The sequence below is a fragment of the Triturus cristatus genome, chromosome 3_1 (genome assembly GCF_964204655.1).
Source record: "Triturus cristatus chromosome 3_1, aTriCri1.1, whole genome shotgun sequence".
NCBI classification, from domain to species: Eukaryota; Metazoa; Chordata; class Amphibia; order Caudata; family Salamandridae; genus Triturus; species Triturus cristatus.
This window is the reverse complement of record NC_140583.1, coordinates 276,248,839-276,271,126: the sequence shown is the minus strand read 5'-3', so window position 1 is coordinate 276,271,126 and position 22,288 is coordinate 276,248,839. Positions and strand designations below refer to the sequence as shown.

The 22,288-nt window shown below is 51.3% G+C and overlaps 1 long non-coding RNA gene across 1 annotated transcript in view; it reads right to left on the bottom strand.

Annotated features, from left to right (window-relative positions):
• LOC146860098 (uncharacterized) overlaps positions 1 to 21,839 on the bottom strand; it is a 107,388-nt gene extending 85,549 nt beyond the window's left edge. Inside the window, exon 1 of the long non-coding RNA XR_014979094.1 lies at positions 21,737 to 21,839. This is a non-coding gene — a long non-coding RNA (uncharacterized LOC146860098). The remainder of the gene's footprint in view (positions 1 to 21,736) is intronic.
• Positions 21,840 to 22,288: the final 449 nt, after the last annotated feature.

The window sequence follows — 22,288 nt, the reverse complement described above, 5'->3', positions numbered from 1 at the left end:
CCTTTCCCGCCGACAGCACCCCGTTCGAGCGGGTCGGAATCGATATTGTGGGACCCCTGGACCCCCAAACCGCCCTGGGCCACCGCTTCATCCTGGTCCTCGTGGACCACGCCACCAGGTACCCGGAGGCGGTCCCGCTAAGAACTATAACGGCCCCTGTGGTAGGCCGGGCCTTGATGGGGATCTTCTCCCGAGTGGGATTCCCCAGCGAAGTGGTGAGCGACCGCGGCACGAACTTTATCTCCAGGTACATGCGGTCCCTGTGGCAACAGTGCGGGGTCACATACAAGTTCACGACCCCCTATCACCCTCAGGGGAACGGACTGGTTGAGCGGTTCAACCGAACCTTAAAAGGGATGATCCAGGGCCTGGAAGAACCCCTCAGGCGGAAATGGGATGTCCTGCTGCCCTGCCTCCTGTTTGCCTATCGGGAGGTCCCGCAGAAGTCCCTGGGGTTCAGCCCGTTTGAACTATTGTATGGACACCCGGTCCGCGGACCGCTCAGCCTGGTCAAGGAGGGCTGGGAGATGAAGCCCCGAGGCGCCCCTCCTGACGTCTTCCGATACCTCCTGACCCTCCGAAACCAGACCCGCAGTTCCGAGTGTGAGAAGTTGGCCTGATATGTAGTGCTCACTATTCTAGTGATCACTGTGTATCATTCCAAACGACCCTTATTGATGATTGGTTGTAAGTCAACCGTATAGACCAGCTATCCTAGTAGCGTGGATACGAGCAGTCTTAGGCTAAACTCTAGAGGGCGTGTTAAGCCAGCTGTTTACCATCACATATACCCCTTGAACACCAAGTGAAAGGACACCACACAAGTTGTTATGAAAATAAAAGGATATTTATTTATAACAAGACTACCCTGGCTCTTTATGAGTCAGGGAGCTAAGCACACTACAAAACTCTTAGGAAAATACTTCAGTTGCACAATTTACACAAATGCCCGAGGGGCACGAGAAACCATCTACACTAACAGTGAAATGCGAATGGTTAGAGTCTGGAGGTACTGATTCCGGAGTGTTCCGATCAGTGGGACTAAACGAAAAGGAACTGGACACTTGTAGAGCGAACCTGCGATGGAGCACCGAGATGCTCGAGTTACCTAGCCCGGAGGCTGCGGCTGCGTGAAGTTCGGCAAGATGTCGGGAGTCCTCGTGTAGTCTCAGGAGCCTGAAAGAAGAAGTTGCTGGCAGGCGACCAGTGTCGATGTTCAGAGCGATCCAGGCCTGGATCGGTGATGAAGGAAACCTGAAAGCAGAGGGGACTCAGTTCTCAACCGCTAGCCAGCGATCGTGTGGGTACCAGGGGGGTACCGGCTGAAGTCACCTCGACCAGGTGAGTGGGTGACGTCGGACTCGGCTGTTCCTCGGACCAGGAGGTGCGGCGGCGACCAGGATGGAGGGCGAGCTGTCCCACGAAGGTGTCTGCTGTTGATGATGCTGGGCCCAGGAAGGGGCAGCGGATCTTGGCAGTGGCAACCCAAGCGGGGGAGTCAAGATGGCGTCGGGAGTGGACCAGGAGGGTCCGTGGTACTCCTCTGTTGAAGGGGAGCAAGAGCCAGTCTGGAGCAACCAGACCGGTGATGCAAATAATCTTGGAGCGTCGTGGAGAGGGCCACAAGCCGGTCGGCAAGTGGTCGGACAACGCTGGGAACAGCAAGAAGCGGAAGGGCCCCCACGCAGATCTCGTGGATGCTGGGGAGACAGACTTCGATGCTGGAGCTGCTCAGGGTTTAGGGCTTCTCAAACCCTAGGTGCACTCACTCGAGGGTCCCTCGGTGGGCGTGCTAGATAAGCGTCGTGCAGGTTCTGAAGATAGCCGGTCCCGCAGGTCTCGTCACACCTACGACTCTCAGCTGGGCTGATGAGGTAGATAAAAGGTCAGAGATGGCAGGGAACTCGGGTCTCGTCGAGCTGGGCAGTCTTGATCCGTAGGAGACGTACAGCAAACCGCAAGCGCTTAGGTGGTGCCTGCTGGTGCAGGGTGGCTACTCCTTAGCCACAAGGGAGAGTCTTCAGAAATAGTCAAGAGTTCCTTTCGTGGAAAGTGGTTCGTGATTCGGAGTTATCCGATTATCTGATTATCCAATTTGGGAAGGGGACTCGCTCCTACCTTTATTCTAAGAAAAGGGGCTGGCCCGTGACTAGGTTCTACCTATGGGTGGAGCCAGGAGGGGGGTGGTTACACCCCTATCCTTTGTCCGGCTTCGCGCCAGCTCAGGGGCTGGTGTGCCCCCGAAACTGGTTTGAGCCGGGCTATGCACAGCGAGCACCGGGGTGCCACTTGCAATCACCTTCCTTTCAGCCCTGCCTACCTGGGATACACAAACCCTGGCGGGGATGGTGCTAGCACCGCCCTCGACAGGAAACCCTTTGTCCAAGCTCCCCTTGCTGGAAGGTCCCCCAGCAGCAGGAGGTCAGACTTGTGTCTGGTGGCAGCATCCATTTTGTGATGCTGAGGCTTGAGTCAACTTTAACCGGGGTTCAAGGTTACTTCCATGTCGTGTCCCTCTAAAAGGGGGGAATGCTAACCCCGTCGCCAGGACTGGCGAGGGGTTCGTATTCCCATTCGTATGACACCTTACTCGACATGTGTAGGTGATGCAATGCCAAAGTTAGCAAATAACCGCAAGGATTATAATGCCTTACAAGTAGTTGGCCCGCGTCACCATGGAACGGCTATTAGGACTTGGTTCCGCAAGCCGTCGACGGGCTCAGCTCGCGCCAGAGAACCGTCCCACATGATTCCCTGCACTCTGCCTTCAGGATTGATAAGGCCTGCTATAGGAGTGACTGATAGGAATCCATGTGTCCATTTTAGGGTTTAGGTGTAGGAATACTACACCTACAGCAACGGGTGATTACACCACGTGGCCCCAGCTGTCGTGCAGCCAGTTGTGTCAGATTTGGGCGGCCATTCCAGGGGTGGCATAATACATGCTTCAGTCCCTGGTAGGCCCTGGGTACACCGATGCCCTGGATACCTGTGGTATGCTGAGACAGGGACTGACAAGGCGGCCCAGTTCCAATTAGTGGATGCACCTAACGTACATGTGTGTTAATTTCGAGAGAGAACAGCTAGGCTGTGGGTCTGATTGGCAGGCCCACGGCCGGAGAAAGTCGTAAACCAATGAAGCAAAAGCAAAAAACCTGGGTGATCATAGGATTGCAGACCCTACTCTCCTACACCGAGCCATGGCCGAAGCCAACCTCGAGGCCAGCCAGGAGGACATGAAGCGGTGGTACGATCGCAACACCTCTACTGTAGAATTCGAGCCAGGTCAGAAAGTATGGGTCATGGCCCCGGTCGAACCCGGCGCCCTCCAGGACAAGTGGACTGGGCCCTTCAAGGTGGTGGAGAAGAAAAGTCCCGTCACCTACCTGGTCGATCTGGAGTCCCCCCGGAACCCCCTCCGGGTCCTACATGCTAACAGGCTAAAACCCCACTTCGCCCGGACCGAACTGAGCCTGCTGCTGGCGACCGACGAGGGGGGCGAGGGCGACTCCGAGCCCTTGCCCGACCTCTTGCAATCCGACATTCACGATGGATCGATCGAAGGGGTCCAACTCGCCTCGTCCCTGACCCCGGAACAGCGCAACGACTGCCAGCAATTACTGCTGGACTACGCAGCCCTCTTCTCTCTCACCCCAGGGGTGACTCACTGGTGCGTCCACGACGTCGACACCGGGGAGAGCCCCCCCATACGACACAGAGCCTACCGGGTGCCTGACCGAGTGCGGGCCTGCATCCAGGCCGAAGTAGCGAAGATGCTGGCCCTGGGGGTCATCGAGCCTTCCGACAGCCCGTGGGCCAGCCCTGTCGTCCTGGTGCCCAAGGCCGCAGCTCCCGGTCACCCCCCGGAGTTGCGATTCTGTGTGGACTACCGAGCCCTGAATGCAGTAACCAAGACAGACGCACACCCGATACCCCGGGCCGACGAACTCATCGACCGCCTAGGGGCCGCTCGCTACTTGAGCACGCTGGACCTCACCGCCGGGTACTGGCAAATCCAGCTCACCCCCGGTGCCCAAGAAAGATACGCCTTTTCGACTCCGGATGGGCATTACCACTTTCGGGTGATGCCCTTCGGAATGAAGTACGCCCCGGCCACCTTCCAAAGACTGGTGAACAAGGTTTTGGCCGGGCTTGAGGCCTTCAGCGCGGCCTACTTAGATGACATTGCCGTGTACAGCAACCACTGGGCCGAGCACCTCCTTCACCTGAAGGCCGTCCTGGCCGCCCTCCAGCAGGCCGGGCTCACAATCAATGTTACAAAAAACAGTGGTCCTGGACCTATACTTAGAATGAATTAATCAAAATATTTTGTATTTTATGATTCAGTTAACCATATCATTGAATGAATTAAACAGCAAAAAAGAGAGAGAACGATCTGGAAAAGAATTCATCATATGTTTTGTAGGAGAGTAGGGTCTGCTATCCTATGGTCACCCCAAATTTTTGCTTTTTGCTTCACTGGTTTTTGACATATTGAGGCTGTGGGCCTGCCAATCAGACCCCCAGCCTGCTGTTCTCTCTACTAAATTAAAACTATGCACCCTAGGTGCATAACCAATTGGAAGTGGATCACCCTGTCAGCCCCTGTACCAGTGTACACTAGGTACCCAGGGCATTGGTGTACCCAAGGCCTGCCAAGGGCTGCAGCATGTATTATGCCACCCCAGGCTTGGCCTAACAATCTGACACAACTGGCTGATCACTCAGCTGGGGTAAGTTGGTGTAATCACCTCTTACTTAGGTGTAGTATCCCTATACCTAACCTTAAATGGGACACCTGGTAACCTATAAGTCACTCCTATGGCAGGCCTTAACAATCCTGAAGGCAGAGTGCTTGGTTCCATGTGAGATGGTGCTCTGGCATGAGCTGAGCCTGTCTGCAGTGGTCGGAACAACTTCCTTCTACTGTTTCCAGATATCGTCATACCATATACTCTTAAGTGCATTATGAACCTCGCGGTTAAATGCTATCTTTGGTTTGGCTTTATCAAAACATGTCGAGTAAGGTGTCATACGAATTGGAATACTAACCCCTCGCCAATTCTGGCGACGGGGTTAGCATTCCACCCTTCTAGAGGGACACGACATGTACAGTACCTGAAACCCGGGTAAAATCAGACATAGCCTCAGCTCCACAAAATGGATGCTGCCACCACAGACACAAGTCTGCCCTCCTGCTGCTGGGAGTCCTTCCAGCTTGGGAGGTGTGGACAAAGGGTTTCCTGCCAGGGGAGGTGCATGCACCACCCCAGACAGGATTTTGTGTATTGGTCAGGTAGGGCTTGAAAGAAACCAGACATGCCTGTGGCTCACAAGGAGCCTCGGTGCATATGCCAGTTCAAACCGGTCCTGGGGCACACCAGTCCCGGGCCTGGGGCGAGCTGGACAAAGGATTGGGGGTGTAACCACCCCCCTTCCTGGTCCCACCCTTAGGGAGGGACCTAGCAGGTAGTCCGGCCCCTAGAATCCGAATAAAGGTAGGAGCTGTGTCCTAAGACTTCAGACATCCTGGAATCAACTTGAAACTAAGAAGAAGATGGGAACTTCGACATTCTGCTGCACAGAAGACTGAAGAAAATCTCCCCTGTGGTCAGGGAGTGACCACCTTGCTAACGCAAGCACCATCCAGCGAATCACCGTCTGCTTTGCCGCCGCCTCCCGCCGGAGCCCGAGCCCAGAGACTGACAAGACCTGGACCTCCAGACCTCTCACCGCCCGATCCACAGTCCCTGAAAAGAGGAGACCCGTGGAGGCACCGAGACACGTGGAGCCAGCCATCTTGGAACGACTACGACAAGCTGACAAGTGCAACAACCGAGGCTCCCTCCAAGTTGCGCTTTGGGTCCTGAGAAGCCCAACCCTCGAGCAGCATCTGCACCAAAGGTGAGCCCTCCAGCATCTCCACGATCTGCGTGGGGCCCTTCTGCATTTTGCCACTCGACGCGCCTAACCGGTTGCTGGCCCGCTGGCTAGTGGCCATCTTGGCGACGAAATCTACGACAAACACCGCTGGTCTGGTTGCTCCAGACTGGCCCTTGCTCCCCTCCAAAGGAGCAATCCCTCTGACCTTGCTGGTCAGAACCAACAGCTGATTTCCGAATCCTCCTGCAATTGCTTTTGCCAAGGCTTGTTTGCTTCGATCAAGTCGCCGACACCGCCGACAGCGAGAGCCTGCGTGGGACAGCTCGTGAGCCGACTCCTGGACGTCGTCGACCTTCAGGGACCACGTGGCTGCGGAGACAAGCTACCCCTCATCACCTGTTTGCACCCGACATCGCCTGGTACCCACCTGGTGCCACGCTGGTCACTGGCTAGTGACTGTGAACACTGTCCCCTCTGCTTACAGGTCTTCAACATCTCCGATCCACTCTTGGATCCACTGCATCTCTTCCCGACCGACCGCCTGCAGCATCTTTGTCCCAGGCTCAACGGAACAGATAGAAGAAACCCGACGCACTTTGAGGCCTATGCACCCGCTTCCTGTGGGTGAGGTAAAGCTGGTACTCCGGTGCCCATGTGTAGTAATACATCTCTAGTGCCTGTGTTCCAAATCTTAAGTTCCTAGGTCATCCGGAAGATTCCTTTTGCAGTAACTTTGTACTTTTTACGCACCCATTGAAACCTATGGGAGCACGCGTGTGACTATTTGCTCTGCACACGCCACCCGTGGACCTCCTGGTCACTAACTGACGTTAGCTCCTCGTAGGCCCAGCGATTCTAGAGGCCCTAGGCCTTTTCCCTTTTCTGTTCGTGGTACTTATACCACTATTTTAGTATATGGTTCGAGTGGCCACCAGGGCCTATCCATATAAAGTGCAACTTCTGTGTATTCTGTTATAATCTTGTTTGACGATTTGTGCTCCTGTGCTCATAAAGAGACTAGGGGTTACTTTGAGAAATAAATACATATATATTTTGAATATATATCTGTGTGGTGTCCTTTCATTGGTATAAAAGGGGGTTACTATTGGTAAAACAGCTTGCTTAACACGCATCACGAGTTTAGCCTCAAAGACTGCTTAGCCTACGCTACCACTAGGGCAGCTAGTCCGAAAAGGTTGACTTACAACCACACCATAAGGGTTGCTTGGCATGGTACAAGGTGATCACTTTAACTAGTGAGCATCATATACCAGGCCAACTTCTCACATTGGTGAGCAGCGGTTGGATTTGAGCTTGCTGTGTTTTACCATTGTAATCTCTTGGTTACCAATTGAAAGATCACATAGGTACCTGTAGGTACATATAAAACAAGATTAGATATACATAAGTTCTACTGAACTTAGTTGTTGTAGAGCAAAGGGAGTAGCACACCCTGACTACAACTACTAGATAGGTTTAGTAGGTAAACCCAAGTGTAGGTAGATTGCAACACATCCACCCACACTTAAGAGCAATGGCCGGGGCAGAGGGGTCCACTGTACCCATCTCTGTTGAGAGTGACCCCCAGAGGGCACCATCCAGCTTTGCTACCCTTAATCAGAATGAGCTCAGGCATTTGGCAACTCTTAGAGGCCTTAAACAGCCCAAGAACCCAAACTCTGCTGAGCTCAGAGAGCTCTTACAGAATGATGAGAATCAGAGAGCACTCAAGAAAGCTTCCCAGTTAGCCCCCTTAGGGACAGGAACAGGAGGCCCCCCTTCTAAAGATGCCACTGAAGTACCCCTTCCCAATAGTCACCCCTTAGATGGGATGCCTACCACAGAGGATGAGAGTGAAAAGGATACTGACAGTAGTGAGGATGAAGGGAGAACTAGCCCAGTGCCAAGTATTATACTTGGCCCAGCTAAACCAAGGCTATTGGGGACTGACAGTGGGTTCAACCCACGGGATCTCCCCAGTGGACTTAACACAGGGCTTGGAAGGCAAAGGAATCGCTCAGGTGACTCCAATGCTTCCCATGGCTCTAGAGGCTCTCAAGGTCACTCCAGGAGAAGGATGACCACCCCTCAGAGGAGGGAACATGAGGCCAAGATGCAAGAGGCCCAGCTGAGGATCAGGAAGCAGGAGCTAGAAGTAGCCCTGATGGAAGAGAAACTTAGCAAGGCTAGACAGCATAAAGAGAGTGGGTCCATACCCACTGGTGGCAGCATTGTCCCTAAGGACAAAGATAGGGTTTTCGACAATAGAAACCTGTCTAAGGTTGTGCCCCCCTACAAAAGTGGGGATGACATCCACAAGTGGATAACTGCTCTTGAGAGAGCCTGCAAAGTACAGCAGGTTCCTGAAGATCAGTGGGCAGCAATCCTCTGGCTCTCCTTTGAAGGAAGAGGCAGAGACAGACTCCTCACTGTTAGAGAAGAGGATGTCAGAAACTACAGAGTCCTGAAGAGTGTTCTAGTTGATGGGTTAGGCTTAACCACTGAGCAGTACAGGTTAATGTTCAGAGACACCCAAAAGACACAGACTCAGGACTGGTCTGAATACATTGAATGTGCCACTAAGGCTTTGGAGGGTTGGTTGCTGGGAAGTAAGGTATCTGATTTTACAGGATTGTATAATTTGATGATGAGAGAACAGATTTTAAATAACTGTCAAAACCAGCAACTGCATCAACACTTGGTTGACTCTGATCTGACCTCTCTCCAAGAATTGGGAAAGAAGGCAGACAAATGGGTCAGAACCAGGGTTAAGCAAAAGAACCAGAACCAGGGCCAAGGGGGTGATCAGAAGAAAACAGACCAAAAGGGTGGAGATCAGAAACCTAAAGACCAGAAGTCTTCAACAGGGCCCCAAACTACTGCTAAGGAGGGTGGGTCCCAACAGTCCAAGAAGAAGAAAGAAGGTCAGAAGAAACCCTGGTGCAATCATTGTAAAAATACAACTCACTGGACTAGTGATTGCAAAAAGGGTGGAGCCCCCAACACTGTTGCCCCTAAGGCACCTGCTCCCAGTACTACTGTTAGCAGTGTTGGTCCCCAGACAAAGGGTGTAGTGGGAATCACTATGGGAACTGAAGGAGATTCTGACTTAGACAGAACCCTTACACAGGCAGTCTTGATCTGTGATGGGGACATTGATTTGTCCCTGACTGTGAGCCCCAGTAACCTGGGCAAGTACAGACAGACTCCTTTAATTAATGACAAAGTGGCTCAAGCCTACAGGGACACATGTGCCAGTGTCACTATGGTGACACCAGGCTTTGTGGACCCTGGACAGTACATACCAGGTGAGAACTACCTGGTGACCAATGCCAGCAATGCCACTACTTCACACAGTGTGGCAGTTGTTAACTTCTCATGGGGAGGGGTAACTGGCCTCAAAAGGGTTGTGGTTAGTGCAGACCTCCCAGTAGAATGTTTGTTGGGCAATGACCTAGAGAGTTCTCTATGGTCAGAAGTGGAGTACAGGACTCATGCAGAGATGTTAGGTATATCATCACATGTCCTTGCTGTGACCAGGTCACAGGCCAAAAAGTGCCTCACTGAACCACAGGTCTTGGATCCTGGAACAATGGACCAAGCACCTACCAAGAAGAAGAACAGGAGGGTCAAGGCTGTGCCTTCCCCCCTGCCTCAGAGTGATGATCAGCCTTCCCAGGAAGCTGATCTAGAGGACCCTGAAGGAACTGTCCCTGAAGAGCTTGAACCTGATCAGGTTGAGTTTCTGGGGACAGGGGGACCTTCAAGGGCTGACTTGAGGCAGGCTCAGTTATCCTGTCCCTCTCTTGAACCCCTCAGACAGCTGGCTGCTGCTGAGGCTGCTGGGAATGCTCAAGGTACCCATAAAGTGTATTGGGATGAAGGGCTCCTTTATTCAGAGGCTAGAGACCCCAAGCCTGGTGCAACCAGGAGGTTGGTCATACCTCTGCAATTTAGGGGCTTCCTTCTTACCTTGGCCCATGATATTCCTTTAGCAGGACACCTAGGCCAGAACAAGACCTGGGACAGACTTGTCCCTCACTTTCACTGGCCTCATATGAATGAAGATACAAAGGAGTTTTGTCGCTCCTGTGTTACCTGCCAAGCCAGTGGCAAATCAGGTGGCACAACAAAGGCCCCCCTAATACCACTACCTGTGGTGGGGGTCCCCTTTGAAAGAGTGGGAATAGACATAGTGGGTCCCATGGATCCTCCCACTGCATCTGGGCACAGATTTATACTGGTGGTAGTGGATCATGCCACCAGGTATCCAGAGGCAATTCCCCTTAGGACCACTACAGCTCCTGTTGTGGCCAGGGCCCTGCTGGGAGTATTCTCCAGAGTGGGGTTTCCTAAGGAGGTAGTATCTGACAGAGGTACCAACTTTATGTCAGGATACTTGACAGCTATGTGGAAGGAATGTGGTGTCAACTACAAGTTCACCACCCCTTATCACCCACAATGCAATGGGCTTGTTGAGAGATTCAACAAGACCCTAAAGGGTATGATCAAAGGATTACCTGAAAAGCTCAGGCGAAGATGGGATATCCTTCTACCCTGCCTTCTGTTTGCTTACAGAGAGGTCCCACAAAAAGGAGTTGGCTACAGCCCCTTTGAATTGTTGTTTGGGCACCCTGTGAGAGGCCCACTGTGTTTGGTGAAGGAAGGATGGGAGTTACCTCTCAAAAAGCCTAAGCTAGACATAGTGGACTATGTACTTGGTCTCCGCTCCAGGATGGCTGAGTATATGGAGAAGGCATCTAAAAACCTTGAGGCAAGCCAGGCCTTACAGAAAGCTTGGCATGACCAAAAGGCTGTCTTGGTTGAGTATCAGCCAGGACAGAAGGTATGGGTGTTGGAGCCAGTGGCCCCAGCAGCACTCCAAGACAAATGGTCTGGACCCCATACAATCCTGGAAAAGAAGGGAGAGGTCACCTACTTGGTCGACCTAGGAACTCCCAGGAGTCCCCACAGGGTACTCCATGTTAACAGGCTTAAAGCATATGTTGACAGGGCAGACATGGGCTTGCTCATGGCTACAGATGAGGGGCAGGAGGAAGAGAGTGACCCTCTCCCAGACCTGTTGTCTCAGAACCCTGAAGATGGCTCAGTTGAAGGAGTGACCCTTGGAGGCAACCTCACTGCCCATCAGCAGACTGAATGTAGACAGGTTCTACAATCATTTTCACATATGTTTTCCTTGATACCTAGTCAAACTGACTGGTGTACCCATGTTGTGGACACTGGTGACAGTCTGCCTGTAAAGAACAAACTTTACAGACAACCTGACCACGTCAGGGACTGTATAAAGGCTGAGGTACATAAAATGCTGGAATTAGGTGTCATTGAGCCCTCAGAGAGCCCCTGGGCTAGCCCAGTGGTTCTGGTCCCCAAACCTCACACCAAAGATGGCAAGAGAGAGATGAGGTTCTGTGTGGACTACAGAGGACTCAATGCTGTCACCAGGACAGATGCACACCCTATTCCAAGGGCAGATGAGCTCATAGACCAACTAGCTTCTGCAAAGTTTTTGAGCACATTTGACTTGACAGCTGGCTATTGGCAAATCAGGTTAGCTGAGGAGTCTAAGGCCAAAACAGCATTCTCAACCCCAGGTGGGCATTATCAGTTTGTGGTGATGCCCTTTGGTCTGAAGAATGCACCTGCCACCTTCCAAAGGCTGGTGAACCAAGTCCTTACTGGGTTGGATGACTTTTGCGCAGCATATCTTGATGACATTGCTGTCTTTAGTTCCACCTGGGAGGATCACCTGATCCACCTGAAGAAGGCTCTTGAGGCTCTGCAAAGGGCAGGCCTCACTATCAAGGCTACTAAGTGCCAGATAGGGCAGAGTAAGGTTGTGTATTTGGGCCACCTTGTAGGTGGGGGCCAAGTTCAACCACTGGAGAGTAAGATACAGTCCATCAAGGATTGGTCCCCTCCAACCACCCAGACTCAAGTTCGAGCTTTCTTGGGCTTGACTGGGTATTACAGGAAGTTTGTTAAGAACTATGGGTCCATTGTGACTCCTCTTAATGATCTGACATCCAAGAAGATGCCCAAAAAGGTTCAGTGGACAGTAAGCTGTCAAAAGGCATTTGATGACCTGAAGGAGGCCATGTGCTCTGCACCTATCCTGAAAAGTCCTGACTACTCCAAAGAGTTTATTGTCCAAACAGATGCTTCTGAGTTGGGTGTGGGAGCTGTGCTGTCACAACTTAATGTAGATGGTCAAGACCAACCCATTGCTTTTATTAGCAGAAGGTTGACCCCCAGAGAGAAGAATTGGTCAGCTATTGAGAGGGAGGCCTTTGCTGTGGTGTGGGCCCTGAAGAAGCTGAGGCCATACTTGTTTGGCACTCACTTCAAGATTCAGACCGACCATAAGCCCCTCTTGTGGCTAAATCAGATGAAGGGTGAAAACCCCAAACTGCTTAGGTGGTCCATTTCCCTACAGGGGATGGACTTTACAGTGGAGCACCGGCCAGGTACTGACCATGGGAATGCAGATGGTCTCTCCAGGTACTTCCACTTAGGACATGAAGACGAGACTGGTCAAGGCTAGTTTAATGTCCCAGCGTTTGGGGGGGGGTTGTGTAGGAGAGTAGGGTCTGCTATCCTATGGTCACCCCAAATTTTTGCTTTTTGCTTCACTGGTTTTTGACATATTGAGGCTGTGGGCCTGCCAATCAGACCCCCAGCCTGCTGTTCTCTCTACTAAATTAAAACTATGCACCCTAGGTGCATAACCAATTGGAAGTGGATCACCCTGTCAGCCCCTGTACCAGTGTACACTAGGTACCCAGGGCATTGGTGTACCCAAGGCCTGCCAAGGGCTGCAGCATGTATTATGCCACCCCAGGCTTGGCCTAACAATCTGACACAACTGGCTGATCACTCAGCTGGGGTAAGTTGGTGTAATCACCTCTTACTTAGGTGTAGTATCCCTATACCTAACCTTAAATGGGACACCTGGTAACCTATAAGTCACTCCTATGGCAGGCCTTAACAATCCTGAAGGCAGAGTGCTTGGTTCCATGTGAGATGGTGCTCTGGCATGAGCTGAGCCTGTCTGCAGTGGTCGGAACAACTTCCTTCTACTGTTTCCAGATATCGTCATACCATATACTCTTAAGTGCATTATGAACCTCGCGGTTAAATGCTATCTTTGGTTTGGCTTTATCAAAACATGTCGAGTAAGGTGTCATACGAATTGGAATACTAACCCCTCGCCAATTCTGGCGACGGGGTTAGCATTCCACCCTTCTAGAGGGACACGACATGTACAGTACCTGAAACCCGGGTAAAATCAGACATAGCCTCAGCTCCACAAAATGGATGCTGCCACCACAGACACAAGTCTGCCCTCCTGCTGCTGGGAGTCCTTCCAGCTTGGGAGGTGTGGACAAAGGGTTTCCTGCCAGGGGAGGTGCATGCACCACCCCAGACAGGATTTTGTGTATTGGTCAGGTAGGGCTTGAAAGAAACCAGACATGCCTGTGGCTCACAAGGAGCCTCGGTGCATATGCCAGTTCAAACCGGTCCTGGGGCACACCAGTCCCGGGCCTGGGGCGAGCTGGACAAAGGATTGGGGGTGTAACCACCCCCCTTCCTGGTCCCACCCTTAGGGAGGGACCTAGCAGGTAGTCCGGCCCCTAGAATCCGAATAAAGGTAGGAGCTGTGTCCTAAGACTTCAGACATCCTGGAATCAACTTGAAACTAAGAAGAAGACGGGAACTTCGACATTCTGCTGCACAGAAGACTGAAGAAAATCTCCCCTGTGGTCAGGGAGTGACCACCTTGCTAACGCAAGCACCATCCAGCGAATCACCGTCTGCTTTGCCGCCGCCTCCCGCCGGAGCCCGAGCCCAGAGACTGACAAGACCTGGACCTCCAGACCTCTCACCGCCCGATCCACAGTCCCTGAAAAGAGGAGACCCGTGGAGGCACCGAGACACGTGGAGCCAGCCATCTTGGAACGACTACGACAAGCTGACAAGTGCAACAACCGAGGCTCCCTCCAAGTTGCGCTTTGGGTCCTGAGAAGCCCAACCCTCGAGCAGCATCTGCACCAAAGGTGAGCCCTCCAGCATCTCCACGATCTGCGTGGGGCCCTTCTGCATTTTGCCACTCGACGCGCCTAACCGGTTGCTGGCCCGCTGGCTAGTGGCCATCTTGGCGACGAAATCTACGACAAACACCGCTGGTCTGGTTGCTCCAGACTGGCCCTTGCTCCCCTCCAAAGGAGCAATCCCTCTGACCTTGCTGGTCAGAACCAACAGCTGATTTCCGAATCCTCCTGCAATTGCTTTTGCCAAGGCTTGTTTGCTTCGATCAAGTCGCCGACACCGCCGACAGCGAGAGCCTGCGTGGGACAGCTCGTGAGCCGACTCCTGGACGTCGTCGACCTTCAGGGACCACGTGGCTGCGGAGACAAGCTACCCCTCATCACCTGTTTGCACCCGACATCGCCTGGTACCCACCTGGTGCCACGCTGGTCACTGGCTAGTGACTGTGAACACTGTCCCCTCTGCTTACAGGTCTTCAACATCTCCGATCCACTCTTGGATCCACTGCATCTCTTCCCGACCGACCGCCTGCAGCATCTTTGTCCCAGGCTCAACGGAACAGATAGAAGAAACCCGACGCACTTTGAGGCCTATGCACCCGCTTCCTGTGGGTGAGGTAAAGCTGGTACTCCGGTGCCCATGTGTAGTAATACATCTCTAGTGCCTGTGTTCCAAATCTTAAGTTCCTAGGTCATCCGGAAGATTCCTTTTGCAGTAACTTTGTACTTTTTACGCACCCATTGAAACCTATGGGAGCACGCGTGTGACTATTTGCTCTGCACACGCCACCCGTGGACCTCCTGGTCACTAACTGACGTTAGCTCCTCGTAGGCCCAGCGATTCTAGAGGCCCTAGGCCTTTTCCCTTTTCTGTTCGTGGTACTTATACCACTATTTTAGTATATGGTTCGAGTGGCCACCAGGGCCTATCCATATAAAGTGCAACTTCTGTGTATTCTGTTATAATCTTGTTTGACGATTTGTGCTCCTGTGCTCATAAAGAGACTAGGGGTTACTTTGAGAAATAAATACATATATATTTTGAATATATATCTGTGTGGTGTCCTTTCATTGGTATAAAAGGGGGTTACTATTGGTAAAACAGCTTGCTTAACACGCATCACGAGTTTAGCCTCAAAGACTGCTTAGCCTACGCTACCACTAGGGCAGCTAGTCCGAAAAGGTTGACTTACAACCACACCATAAGGGTTGCTTGGCATGGTACAAGGTGATCACTTTAACTAGTGAGCATCATATACCAGGCCAACTTCTCACATGTTTATTCAATGATGTGTTGGATAAAAGCCATACATGTTATATTAATCACATGAATCAATCAAAAGAGGTTGCACCAGAGGAAGATGTGCAGTGAAAAGGAGAGGGTGCTCAAGTGTAAGGAAATCAAAAAAGGAAATACTTCAACATATTATCTGGAATTTAATATGTCAGGGCAGGGAAGAGCGGTTACAAGTCACCGTCTTAGCTAGTCTGTCCCAAATGGCATTCATATAAACTTGACTTTTGTTTATTCACAGAAATCAATTCCGATGTAGCACATTGAAAAGGGTATTTCGGGTACAGACTAAATACAAAGGGGCGTCGACGTTTCGATCCGACTTGCGACCATAAGGGAAATTTAGACAGCCTCGGTCTTGCGGATCTTCATCAGGACTTGGCCTGGGCATCCTAAAAGGCAATTGGCGCCGATTAGTAGGTCGTTGCATTAAAAGGGGGTTAAAATCAATAAAAGGTTTTCAAGGGCTCACCTATCAATTATAGGTGATTTAGCGAAATCCACGGTTCATACATGGAGTCCAATAGAATGAATTCTATAGTCAACCTTGAAAGACAATTGTAATCAATGTAGGATCAGCTAAAATAATAAACTTCTAACTACTACAAAGGGATACAATGAATTTATTACCTTGACAGTGAATGTCCAAAAGTAAACCACCAGAGGCTTCAGGGGACGATTACAGCCAACTGTGTAAACAAGGAAGGAGGTTACGATTTAATTGCGTTACTCAGTGGGAATACAGCAATACCCATGGAATCACATTGCCACAGTAAAACGGACCATCAATGATATTAATAAAAGCTAAAAAGCTTAAAAGCTTCTATTGGAAGACCGTGTAACTCATAGCGCTCGACACTGGGTGTAAACAGCGCCCAGAAGGCGCCTAAATGCCAATTGGAAACGGTATACTAAGTCCCAAAGCGGGGGAGGTGTATCGGTTACCTGTCATGCAAGAAGCCTGCATGTTCAAGCTAAGCGCATTAATTACGAAGGTCCTACGCGTCACGGCCGCGTCTATAACAAAACATCGTAGTGATCCAAGGGGTGGGGGGTTTTTTAACTTACTGTTCCAATTCAAAATTAGGCGGACAACTGGGGTTCCTTAGATTATTTAGTTAGAGCGCGCCTAGCCAGTACGCGGTCATCACCGTGGAGTCAGGCACAAATGAAGCGGGAGGTGGACGGTGTTCACGTTAGTTATAACGTTACCGGCAGCGTCAGGCAGTACGTGACCGGTGTGAGAATAGGAAGGGAGGAAAGACTCCCGAAATGATAGCGAGTGACAGAGCAAATTCAAAATATTTACAATTACATACAAACTTAATAATAGCGATATTACAACAGAACATACCATGTTGTAATGAGAGACATGAGCATAGAAAATTAGATAGACATCATAATAAGGGTGATGCGACAAAACACACAGTCTTAACAAATACATGAAAGCCATAAGCCTGGAGTATTTTCAACAGACAATGAATCAGTCAGTGGTCGACACCAGAGCCCTAATGTCTAAACCGGCCAGATGTAGTGCAAGAAGGTACAATACAGTTAAACCACCTCCCGCTTCATTTGTGCCTGACTCCACGGTGATGACCGCGTACTGGCTAGGCGCGCTCTAACTAAATAATCTAAGGAACCCCAGTTGTCCGCCTAATTTTGAATTGGAACAGTAAGTTAAAAAAAACCCCACCCCTTGGATCACTACGATGTTTTGTTATAGACGCGGCCGTGACGCGTAGGACCTTCGTAATTAATGCGCTTAGCTTGAACATGCCGGCTTCTTGCATGACAGGTAACCGATACACCTCCCCCGCTTTGGGACTTAGTATACCGTTTCCAATTGGCATTTAGGCGCCTTCTGGGCGCTGTTTACACCCAGTATCGAGCGCTATGAGTTACACGGTCTTCCAATAGAAGCTTTTAAGCTTTTTAGCTTTTATTAATATCATTGATGGTCCGTTTTACTGTGGCAATGTGATTCCATGGGTATTGCTGTATTCCCACTGAGTAACGCAATTAAATCGTAACCTCCTTCCTTGTTTACACAGTTGGCTGTAATCGTCCCCTGAAGCCTCTGGTGGTTTACTTTTGGACATTCACTGTCAAGGTAATAAATTCATTGTATCCCTTTGTAGTAGTTAGAAGTTTATTATTTTAGCTGATCCTACATTGATTACAATTGTCTTTCAAGGTTGACTATAGAATTCATTCTATTGGACTCCATGTATGAACCGTGGATTTCGCTAAATCACCTATAATTGATAGGTGAGCCCTTGAAAACCTTTTATTGATTTTAACCCCCTTTTAATGCAACGACCTACTAATCGGCGCCAATTGCCTTTTAGGTTGCCCAGGCCAAGTCCTGATGAAGATCCGCAAGACCGAGGCTGTCTAAATTTCCCTTATGGTCGCAAGTCGGATCGAAACGTCGACGCCCCTTTGTATTTAGTCTGTACCCGAAATACCCTTTTCAATGTGCTACATCGGAATTGATTTCTGTGAATAAACAAAAGTCAAGTTTATATGAATGCCATTTGGGACAGACTAGCTAAGACGGTGACTTGTAACCGCTCTTCCCTGCCCTGACATATTAAATTCCAGATAATATGTTGAAGTATTTCCTTTTTTGATTTCCTTACACTTGAGCACCCTCTCCTTTTCACTGCACATCTTCCTCTGGTGCAACCTCTTTTGATTGATTCATGTGATTAATATAACATGTATGGCTTTTATCCAACACATCATTGAATAAACATATGATGAATTCTTTTCCAGGTCGTTCTCTCTCTTTTTTGCTGTTTAATTCATTCAATGATATGGTTAACTGAATCATAAAATACAAAATATTTTGATTAATTCATTCTAAGTATAGGTCCAGGACCACTGTTTTTTGTAACATACATTACCCAGGTCCTTGACCAGATTGGGTTACCCCGTTTTTTGTAAAGGGCTCACAATCAAGGCCAGCAAATGTCAAATCGGCCACGGATCCGTGACCTACCTGGGCCATCAAGTGGGGAGCGGGCAGGTGGCCCCCCTCCAAGCGAAGATAGATGCCATCCAGACCTGGGAACCCCCCACTACCCAGACCGCTGTCCGGGCCTTCCTGGGCCTCACCGGATACTACCGGCGGTTTATCCGGGACTATGGGAGCATTGTTGGCCCCCTCACAGAGTTAACGTCCAAAAAGCAGCCCGAGAAGGTACACTGGACACCCCGCTGCCAAACAGCCTTCGACACCCTAAAAACAGCCATGTGTACTGCTCCGGTGCTGCAGGCCCCGGACTACCAGAAGGAGTTCGTGGTACAGACGGACGCCTCCGAGTATGGGATCGGGGCCGTCCTATCCCAAGCCGACGAAAAGGGGCTCGACCGACCAGTGGCCTTCATCAGCCGACGACTACTGCCCCGAGAGCAACGCTGGAGCACTATTGAGCGTGAGGCCTTCGCTGTGGTGTGGGCCCTCAAGAAGCTCCGGCCCTACCTCTTTGGCGCCCACTTCCGGGTCCAGACCGACCACCGGCCCTTGCAATGGTTAATGCGAATGCGGGGCGAGAACCCCAAGCTGCTGCGATGGTCCATCTCGCTACAAGGGATGGACTTTGACGTCGAACACCGGCCCGGCAATGACCACGCCAACGCCGACGGCCTGTCCCGCTTCTTCCGCCTTGACGAGGAGAATCCCCAAGGAGATGGGTGACTCTCCATGCCTTCGGCTGGGGGGGACGCCTGTTGGACCCGGCCTCGTGGCGTGGTCCTTAACCCCCTGGATTGTGCCCGTTCCCCGCCCCGGCCGTCACGGGCCACCCGTCTGAACTGCACCAAGGCCCTTCACCCGGAGCTGCACGTGGTCACATACTCCTCGTGGCTCCGCCATCTTGTTGGCATCCACGTCACACCGTGCACCAGCCGGCGCGACCCCGCTCAACCCGGCCTCGACCCCAGCGAAGCCCCGACATCGAGGCACCACGAACTAGCCAGGGGGTGCCGCAGGAACCATTCATCGCCCCCGGCGGAGGACAGTATCGATGGGACCCCCAACTGTCCTCCCCTCTCGAGGTGTGATCGCCCTGCACCTCCCATGGGCCTGGCGCCTCTCCTGCTGGGCGTCTGGCCACCTCCACCAGGCCACTCCGCCCCCTCGGGCGCATAGGTCCGGACATCAAAGGGCTCCAGACCTATATCTGGGGCGACCCCACCACAGCTCGGCAGTTGTATCCCGGAGTCGAGAGCCCTGCTGATTGAATCGCGGCTGACCCTACGGAGAAGAACTCTTGTCGGAACCATCACGAGCCCTGCTGACTGCGTCGCGGCTCCTTCTTGTGAACCCTTTCTGAACCACCTGGAACATCGGAGCCCTACTGACGCTGTCGCGGCCCAACCTCGCTAAAACCTTCCTCGGAGCCCTGCTGACGACGTCGCGGCTCGAGCGGAGCAGAAACCATCTTGAGAGCCCTGCTGATTGAATCGCGGCTCTCCACGAACTGTACGCCAGAGCCCTGCTGACGCCGTCGCGGCTCGACCCATCCGAGATCTGGAGGTCCTCCAGCTTGAGGATAAGAACTGGGCCCCAGGTACCCTCGTACCGCACTCCTGCCAAAGACTGTCCCGCTACCCCTACCCTTCCAAAGAGACACTGAGACTTTTGGTGGATCGCTCGATCCCTTCGTGTAAATATTGACCTCGTAACCTTTTTATTGCTGATAAAGAATTGCTTGTCTTGAGACAACCTCCTTGAGTCCGGTGTGGTGGTGTTACTGTGCTAGTACGTGATAGGAGAAGGATCTCTCAGGAGACTTCTCGGCAGCGCTCGGCTACTTCGTGCAGTGAGAGGGCCCCCCTTGGTGGTCTCACCGACTCCTCGGGGTCCGCCTTCCAACAGCCGGGAAATTTACGGGAGAGCACCGCCCATTGCCAGCGACAGTACCAACACAACTATATACCATCTCAGTCCTAAAAGTGATACAATTCTGACTATTTTTATGTATTTTGACTTATTAAACACAGTTGTTGTGCTCTTGTGGGCAATATTTTACAGGCATGGTTGGGATTTTAATTTCAAGGTAAATAAAAATGAAGAAAAAAGAGACTGAAAGAAAAAAAAACTACGGAGGAAATCATCCAAAACTGGCGTTTTCTCTTTTGTAACATACACTTTAAAAAATATATATGTACAGAAATTATACAATTCAAATCTGTTTTAGACCCATCTCATCTATCCATAAATGATTAGTAACACAAATAAAGACAGAACAAACTTGTTAAAAAGGTGATACAGAGGACTGTAAACAAGTATTGAACCTTCCAGAATTACACATTAAGATCATGTGAAGAAATATTTATTTCACTGAGTAAGGGGCAGCCCTGGCCTCAGAAATAGCAAGAGAGGGGAGGAATAGGGAGAAAGAAGAGGGGAGCGATGATTGGAAAAGGACAACGGAGAATAGAGCACCTGCAAGAGCGAGAAATATGTACAGAAGTGGAGCAAGGTGCAGAAAGAGGAATGGGGGAAATTAAGCAACCTTGCCACGCGGCTGCGCCGACAGGCCCCAGAAATCCTCGAGGTCCCTGCGCTTAACATTTTACAAGATAAGCATTGAGCACAATGCACCTCAATCGTATCCAGCAGCAAAACATGGCACCCACGCGCATGCTTCTATGCTAATGCACCTCAACAGTAAACTTGCTTTACTCTGGTAACGAAAGCATAGAACTCCCACAGTTAATGCATGGCAGAATAGAACGGTATAGAAACACAACAACGATGCGAAAACCACCACAAACACCACCCACGCAGTATGGCACCATTATACTTTATCAATCTAATGAAAAACATCCCATTCCACCTGGGCCTCCTAGTGTTAGGTCGTAGCTGCGAGGCTGGGGCCCCTCCCCCTGGGATTTTCTGCGGTAAAAGATGGTTGTGACTGCAAGGTCTACTGGGGGTCCCTACTACCATGGGTCCTGCAACAGTAGACTTTGGCATTGTATGTGCACATGGACGGTGCCGGAGGCATGATTGCTCAGGGCATGCCGTCTTTGACTCGTATGAACTGAACCATGAATTCCACAGGGCCTGCCCTGAGCAATCATGCCTCCGCAGTCGGCACTGTCGGTGTGCAAGTACAATGCTATAGTAGAGGTCCCCAGTAGGCAGCACAGCCATGTTTTACGGTACCGCTGCAAGCCTAGGGGGAGGGACCCTAGCCTCGCAGCCATGACCCAACGCTGCCTGGGAGGACCACTGGCCTAGGTGAGGGAATCACGCAAGAAACTACTCTATTGACTGCCAGTGCCACTGCCAGTGCCAGGAGAAGGCTGGTCTGCTGGATGAAGGGCAGCAGGGCGGGTGAAGTCTGCAGGGCCTTTAAAGTTAACCCCGGAGGGATGGACTTCATCACGCCCGTGGGAGCCGGAGCAGACGGTGTCACTCCACCCACCACGCTCCAAAATAAAAAAAAAAGCAGCCAGCGTTGCTACTTACGGTTTGCTGGTGATGATGGGCGGCCGGGCACTGGCCTGCCTCCCTGCCTTTATTCAATAGGCGGCCTAGGCCTGCTGCTGCCTGCACTCAGCATCGGACTAACCCTCTGCCTCTGAACCCTGTAATGGTGAGGACAGGCGTGCGCGTAGGTGTGCTGCAGTGTGGAATACTGAAAAAAATACACGCACACGCTTCCTGCCGCAGAGCACAGCCCTACCCCCGCAAAACCAAACTCAGCCCCCTGCCCAATCAGTCTCCCGGGGCCACGGCCCGCCCATTGACAGCAACTCGAAAGGGCCGCAGTCCATCCACGCAAATTTGAAATGCGTCATCATTGGAATAAGTAAAATGAGTCGGACGGACGGTCTGTGGAGTCAGTAATATGAATCATATGTGATGCGCACCGCGCACCGTGCGCCGCGTCTGAGCCTGAGGTAATTTCATTTTATATACTGACTGGCATTCACATTACCCACCATATGACCAATTATATGACGTGCAGAGTCAGAGTTGCAGACGCATGGTGGTGTTATGAAGACCCGGCCCTGTCAA